This window comes from Rhincodon typus, chromosome 11 (assembly GCF_021869965.1).
Source record: "Rhincodon typus isolate 14 chromosome 11, sRhiTyp1.1, whole genome shotgun sequence".
Lineage (NCBI taxonomy): Eukaryota > Metazoa > Chordata > Chondrichthyes > Orectolobiformes > Rhincodontidae > Rhincodon > Rhincodon typus.
In genome coordinates this window covers 21,837,228-21,845,337 of record NC_063342.1, presented here as the reverse complement: position 1 = coordinate 21,845,337, position 8,110 = coordinate 21,837,228, and the positions used below count along the sequence as shown (strand labels likewise).

The 8,110-nt window shown below is 40.5% G+C and overlaps 1 protein-coding gene across 4 annotated transcripts in view; it reads left to right on the top strand.

The window, feature by feature from the left end:
* Positions 1-8,110, top strand: part of LOC109928468 (uncharacterized protein C21orf62) — a 48,471-nt gene that overhangs the window by 7,952 nt on the left and 32,409 nt on the right. The window contains exons 3-5 of one of the 4 annotated variants that reach the window (XR_007263193.1): positions 1,039-1,124; positions 3,416-3,497; positions 4,158-4,286. The exons of 1 other annotated variant lie outside the window; for it this stretch is intronic. The gene's annotated coding sequence lies outside the window, so the exon portion shown is untranslated. Of the gene's footprint in view, positions 1-1,038; positions 1,125-1,845; positions 1,910-3,415; positions 3,498-4,157; positions 4,287-8,110 lie in introns of those variants that run through there. 2 more of the 4 variants (XR_007263194.1, XM_048602752.1) reach the window with 2 other exon arrangements.

Below are 8,110 nucleotides of genomic sequence, written 5' to 3'. Positions count from 1 at the left end.
CTGAAGAAGTTACCCTCCTCCCTCCGGACAAACCTCAGGGGATCTCTCTCCCACTGCAACTCTCTCGTAATCTTTTCGGATCCATCTTCTATCCGCCTCCCCCTCTCTCCCTATTTATTTCAGAACCCCCTTCCCCTCCCCCATTTCTGATGAAGGGTCTAGGCCCAAAACGTCAGCCTTCCTGCTCCTCTGATGCTGCTTGGCCTGCTGTGTTCATCCAGCTCTACACCTTGTTATCTCAGATTTTCCAGCATCTGCGGTTCCTACTATCTCTCCCAAACCAAAGATAATGTTCTTTTATCCAGAATTTAGCTCAGAAGGTTCCATCTTATATCAGATCAACTCATTCTAGAAAGTATGTTAACCAGATTACACTGAAAATGTGACTCTACCAACATTCTACAACATAGTCTTTGAATCTCTTTAATGAATATTATTTTATTACACTTTACTGTGCTGTCACGTCCTATAAGCCAACCAGCCAGAAACTCTCTAGGCAAAATTAAAATTTATCAACCTACTTTATGTCATATGTCTTTTCCCATGGCTCTCTGCTTTATTGTTGTTGTATTGGGTGTAATTTTGAACTCAAGGTAAATTTTCGAGTTAAGTATTAAGCTAATAGCCTAGATAAGAAATCCCACCAGAATAAGTTCTGAAATTTATTGAATGATTTTAGTAATTTGTGGGCTGCAAGATCATTGTAAATGAACAAATCGTTCTATAATGTATCTTTAAGTTAGGCCTTCTCAAAATGCCAGTCCTACAAAATGTACCTGATCCTTACAGCATGAAGCATTTTGGATCCATCCCACTAGCCTCTAAATATATTCTGAATAACATTTAATGCTATGCAAAACTAAAACACTACAGATGTTAAAAATCTGAAATAGAAAGAGAAAATGTTGAAAACACTCTGCAGGACTGGCAGCATCACTGAATAGAGAAACTGAGTTAATTAACTCAATGTAAGTGGATGGGTTTCAAAGAGCTAAATTCTTGCTTAATGGTCAAGACTTCTGTTTTTTCTCTGTGCAGATTCCACAAGAATATCCAGCATTTTCCATTTTCCATTTGTTACAACAGTAATGAGAAGGTGTGGATACTGACCACTTATTGTTGAGGTAGAGAGCTACCACTAATTCTTTTTCCTCTGCTTGCCTAGTAGTTTTCTAATCATCTGAGGTGAAAAGTAAACCACAGATAAGTCTCAGCTGAAGTGATTCTTACCTTAGTTAACATGATGTAGTTTATTATTTTTCATTTTTGTCATCTATATCATTTTACTATACTTGGCTACTGGACTTTCAATTAATAAGTTGTCGATTTCTCTGGAAGAAGAATGAAAAAAGCACTTTACCTCGATAGTGAAATTTCAGAACTCTGAGATATAGCAGCATCCAGGTGTCCTAGTGCATGTATCACAAAAGGTTAGCATGCAGTAAGTAATTATGAAAGCTGGTAGAATATTATTGTTTATTAATTGCCAATATATTTGGGAAGAAGTGGCAGGCAGAGGGAATGGAATTACAGTGACAAGAACAGTATACTGGACATGCAGACCTTCCCCAGAAGACAGCAGTATACAAATACAGCCAGTGGGTGGTGAGCAAGGTCAGAGTCACACACATGACCAGCGGGACTTAGGAACATATCGAAAGGAAGATGGCACACTTAAAGCATCATATTGTTTGCTCTTCATGCACTCCTTATCCACTGGTAGGCTGAAAGTTTCCAAGTTGCAGATAAAGCCCAGGCTAGAAAACTGGTCTCAGGACAGACTGGTTGCTCGGTTCAATGATACTCATCAAACAGTGCTCAAGGATGTGACATCTGTGCTCTTCTAGCTGTCTGGAATATTCCCAGCAACTCAACTGAGATCCAACATTTAAGAAGAGCAGCAATTCAGGTATGAGGAATTATAAACATGTTAGTTTGACTTAAGTTATAGGCAATTTTAAAATGATCGTGTGATATTCACTATGACCTGATTGAAAGTGAATTAATAAGTTGGCTTCTGGAAAAACAACGTCCTGCCACATTGATCCCGTTGAACTTATCAGAGTGGCAGTTGTAAGAAGCCTGGAAAGTAGACATCACAATTTCCATTTTACACAGTTCACGTTGATCAACATTCCTTAGCAGGCACATGCGATACAAGGATTAACTATTTTGTGTATGGATAGAGGGAGTCTCAGGACTGTTTGAAGTCCCTTTCACAAAATTGGACATGTATGCTGCAGATGATTACCTTCAATAACTGTGTATTTTAAAATAAGTATCTAGCCCTGATGCAAGATATCAGGGATAAACTGGTATCCCTTAGACCCAGATTTGCTCGGACATAAATGATAGGAAACACAGTATATCTCAGTTTTGTGATATTTTATGACAATAATGGACATTTTCCTTTATTTGCATAGTATCATAATATATGGCCGTATTATTCACCAACTGCTAGTTTCCATGTCATTTTTGATGGATGTAAAAAGTGACAAGGACCGCTGTGTGATTGGTTCCTACCATATTCAGCCATGTAAAAGGCATCCTTGATCACTTTTAGATACCTAAAGAATGCTGAAGTAGACCAACAGGATTTGTCAACCCACCATTATGGACAAACCACTATAGGAAGAATTCATTTTTCAGAAACTTACGAAGTTTTGCAGCTTCTTGAGGCGAGATGCATTTTGAAAAGAATGCTCTTTACAACAGTGAAGGATGTGATATACCCTAATAAGCAATCCCTTGTACTGTTGGTGCTAAGAGAAAAGGTCTAAATTAAAATGCAATGCAGAAAAAGCAGTGCAGATGCAAATCAAATGCATCGAAGGAAGGGAAAACAGCTAGGATAAACACCCGCCAAATCACTTATTAAACAATTTTAAGAATAACAGGAAGTGCTTTCTGCTGCCTCTGCATTGTTTGACTTTCTTTTATAAGTGTTCAGGCACATGATGGTGCCCAAAACCAAAAGGCGTAAGATGACTACAATTCATTCCTATTTTGGTCATTCAGGCTTGGTCCATGAAGTTATCAGGGTCCTGTCTTCCCTCTACACTGCCAGGAATCCCCATGCAGCAGGTCCACATCAATTCTGAACTGCATGGCCTCAGCTCTTGAATTTCTTCCTACACATAACAGCAGATTTCTCACCCCAGTTTTCACAATTATTATTGGGAGGACAACAGAGAAGATTCTAAAATCGGTAAAGAGAAACAAATTAGTTTTAGGACAAGCTCAGTTGGAAAATTTAACTTCCATGAACAGTTGGTTTAGAGATTTATCAACCTTTATTCAGGTTTTAGCTTTTCTTAAAAAAAAAATGCTCTTTTCTATTCTTCTCATGTCAGAACCTTCTGTCCATCCAAGTCATCATTCAGGTGACCTGCTTCTAAACCATTGTCCATGTCAGTTTTCAGGTGTCTCTCTCCCATTGTGCCATTCCAACAAATACAGTCTTGAACAGGAAATCCCACAGCATTGCAAAGATTGATGTAAGTTCTTTCTAATTAAAATTGAAATAATCCTTTAAGCAAAAATCTTACTCCAGTTTTGAATGGCATAAAGTAATTGATCATACTGCACATGATCTGTGCATTTATATTGACTGATAATGCTGCCAAATTTAGATTTCCAATAAAGTACTTGCTCCTTCCAAAGGTTCTGTGTAAGTTTAAGCAACACCAGACTTTGTGAAGAGTTAAACCACAGGAAATTTTGGCTGAATGACTACATGGAAAATAAAGAGGGAAATGAAAGAGGCAAATGTTATTAATAGACAGTTAAGTATAAGACATTAGAAGCACAAAGGCAGCTCTGTCTCTGTAGTTGTGCTGTGATGGACACCCAATCTCTGGGTGACTACAAATTAAATAAAATAGCATTAAATGTTATTGGCATCATCAACCGTCAGGTCACTGACCTGTTCTTAGCCAGACTGGCATGCAGAACAGTATGCTGGTAATCTGCCTCAAGGAAAGACGACTTGGCAAGACCAGTTTCATTTTGGAGAGCATTCAGACAACAGACCGACCCTGACTGAAAGGCAGGATATCAGGCAACTTTCTAACTAATAAAGCCATACCCAAGAAAGAAGTAAACAAAACTGTGAAATTATTAATGTTGATGTTTTGGTTTTCTCTTGATCAATTCAGCAAGAAACACAGACTGCTGCATGCTAGGCATCAAAAGAATTTCCTTTCAAAATTCTCCAACACATGCAGAAGAGGAAATGCTTACAGTGCTGTGCAGATTAAGCAAACGTAGCCATCTAAACATCTGAAACTGGCCAATGTAAGATTCAAATAAAAATAAGTACATGCCACATCAGCTCAGGCCACAAATAAGAGTCCTGATTAATTATTGTTTTGCTTTTGATGAGGCGATTTCAAAAGGTTCTGCTAAAGAGTACTGACAGTACCAACTCTACAGCTGCCAATGTAGGAGAAAAAATGGCATCTATATCTCTAATGCCTACCTCCTGTCGAGCCTGCGCTGAATGTCATGTGCTTAAGAGCCATGACGGTTAGTGAGGTAGGGCTGGATGCATTCATGCATGTGCCAAAAGTATACAAAGTGGGAGTATCATGACATCAGTCAGCATCAAAGGCCAACCTGTTGTTTTGACCTTGCCACTCTAGTTGTTGCATACTCTTAAACATTCACAGCTGAACATCCAATTAGCATCCCATCCCATCCAGTATTATTTTTCCTATTGTCATCCAAATGGCTGTTTAGCTGCTTATTACTTTCTAATTGCTCTTATTCAGTTTGTGGAAGCACTGACTGTTTGGAAGCATCTGCAGAAAAAATCTGCAGGAAGTACTGTTGTATGTTTGGAAGTATCATTTGCCAAAGCACTGAGTAAACCACATACTCCAAATCACAGGGGCTACAGTTGTGAAAATCTTAGTCTGCAGCAACAAAAGAAGATGGAGAAGAGGCAGCAAAGAAGAGGAGTTGCTCAGGGACAGGGAGGAAGAGGGAGAGAAGGGCCCTACGGATGATACCTCAGTCACATAGAGTCTTCGGGGAGTGCCCAGCGAGCCAGGAGAGGTGTGTTCAATGGTTGTGATTCAAGGGAGTAGTCACAGAATTTTTGTATAAATTTGGAACCAGACCTACAGCTTCAGAGCGGGGAGAGATTAACAGTGTCAGAGGTCATCAAAGCGATATGCAGGCTGGATGAGGCGACATAGCAAACATCTTACAGTTCACTGACCAACACTGCATCTGGGAAGCAGAGGGATCACATATGAAAGAGGAAAAGGAGGAGAGAGGGAAAAGGGGGAAAAGGAGAAGTAGGAAGATAATGAAGAGAAGGATGCAAAGGAAAAGAAGGAAAAAGAAGGGAGATGAAGAGGGGAAGGACGAAAAGGAGGAAGACAAGGGAATAAAGAAGGAAGGGAAAGGAGGCAAAGGAAGGGAGAAAGAAGATGCATTCACATTCTGGAAGGTCTGTCTATGTATATATCTTCAGAGTCCAATTTCCTGAAAACCTTACCATCTCCCTGTGACAGACCATTACAATATCATCTCAGCCCCAATTCTGAAAGAAAAGCAACTATTAAATGCCAATTTTATCAAACAAAACACATGAATACTCAATTCTCCACCTGTGTCATTTTGGTCTTGTGGAAGCCTTCTCTGGTCTAGTGTTCCTATGCAGTGCTATCTCAGAGACTCCAACAAGGCTGGTAGCAGAAGGTTGCTGAGTTTCGAATAAGAACATTTCACAAAACGTTTCCAGGATATGCTGCAGTTGCACTAAGTCTTGAAGATACTGATTTGGATTTGTTGTGAATATCTAGTTTATGTTCATGCATTTTAGTATACAGTTTCTAATTTTAGGAATTAAAACTTAACAGTAGAGAATGCAATTGAAGTCTAGTGTAATTAAAAGCTTGATGTCATGTTGCTTTAAGAGGAAAGACATGTTCATTTCATAGAATCATTCAGAACAGATTATTTGTGTTGGGAATTATATCTAAATTAGCTTAAAGCTTTCAATGAACTCTGAAAGGCTACAAAGCCCATTTATGTCACCAGGCCAAAGAGTAAATTGTAAGTGAGGGATACTTAACCTTATATGTAATTCCGGCTCCAGAGCAATATGATTGACTCTTAACTGCCCTTTAAAGTGACCCGTTCATTTAAACAGGCAATTAGGAATGGACATCAAATGCTGGTCTTGCCCACATCCCCTGAATTAATAATCAAAAAATTGGCAAAACCCCTAAGTCAGATGAACCCAGCAGCAAGCAAAACCTTGGGGCAGGCAAACTTCAGCAGTAAGCAAAACAGACAAAATGTGGGGCAGAATTTCCCAGTGATGGGTGGAATCTCAGGGCAGACAGAACCTAGCATCAAAGAAAACCAGCAGGAGTCAGGGCATACAGGCACAGTGCCAAGGACAACCCATAAGCAATGACACCAGCTAAGACCAGCCCCAAGCAATAACAGCATAAAGCACAAGAAGCAGCCCTATACACAATAAATGACTGACTCCCGACAAAATGCACTGTAAAGTGAATCCATTATGGGAAATACCCTAGCCCCTTAACAACCAATTCCCGCCCCCCACCTCGAAATTATCCAATCCACTCTGCCGCATGGACGGCTCAGGCCAGGCCAAGTAAGGATGTTATGACAAAATCAGGCTTCATCCAAGAGAATAGAAATCTTTTAGAAGCTCTAAAGACCAACAGAGTTTATTGTCAGTGTGAGCAGCAGATTCAGTGATCCTCAATGGTATCAGCAACATTGACAGTCACTCCAGTTCTCCCACCATCCATGGGGTCAGCACATCCAACCATGCCTGCCCCACACTGGCTAGCTCCTGCTACTGCTGCTGTGATCTATTATGGGCATCCATGACGTGCAAAAGAAGGGGAAATATTTCAGTGCGCCACCACAGTTAACTAGCAGGCAACTTGTGAAAGCTGTAAGATGTGAGTGCGTTGGTTTCAGCAGTGTTTACTGAGGAAAGGTGATGTAATGTTAAGTTTCAGTTATGGTTAGTATTGACTGTAGGTTGGCTGTGGTGAATAAAGCAGTTTGCAAGTTAATTGATGGAGTTGGTAAGCTATGAGATGTATTATATGGTTAACCACGCACTCTGACCACCAATATGAGAACGTTGAACTTCTGCTGATACTGCATCCAGGATCCTGGTACTAAAATGCTGGCTGAGACCACATTAACCCTGCTCAGAATTTCTCTGAAGGTCCTCCTGGCTCCTGATGAAAGAGGGCCTCTTTAATCAGCCCATCTCCAGGGCAAAATCCAAGAAGCTTGGAACATACTGTCCACCCTGTTGTTCCATTTCCGTGGCTTCCTTCATGATATCAACCTGTCTTCAAGCAGTTTTAGTCCCTGCTGCAGTCAAATGCACTTTGCCTTTCAGGCAGTTCTTCCCAAGCTATTTCTCACTGTAACCATATTTTGAGGCTGAGGATGGGATTCGGGAGTGGGGTGCTGTGGGCCTATAATAGTGGGAGCACAATTAGAGCCCCATCCTTCACTTTGGAAAGCCCTGTTGTAAGGGATATGGTCTGAGTTTGGGTAGAATAGGCCCAATGTAAATGGTATTAGCTTCACATGAACCTGAGCCCCATACTGTACCATGCAGCCACTCAATCATGTATTCGATACTGGGCCGCATACCATAAATCATTACAATCAATTTGTGAACTGCCCGCATCACTTTGAACACACGTGGGTTAACAATGTACTTCAGAATCTCTGCACCAGATTTCAAAGGATATCTCAATAGCACAAGTTGTTGATCAACAAATTGAGATCAACAATTGCCAGGGAATATGCATTCACAAACAATTACCAGACAGCTTAAGCTCCATTTCTCTGCTGGTGGACCTCACACTGTTCTACAATAAATTAGTGAAAATTCCTAGAGGATTTTACAAGAGATGAGAGGCATGGGATGGGGTGACGGGGGCGGTTGTGTTGTGGGGAGGTATCGACAGTGACCAGAGGTTTAAGCAGGTTGGTGAAGGCGACAGATGTTAACAAGAAGGAATTTGAAGCTTTCCAAAGTTATGAATTGTCATAGGATGAAGCTTGGAGAAAGAGGATATTCTCATTCACA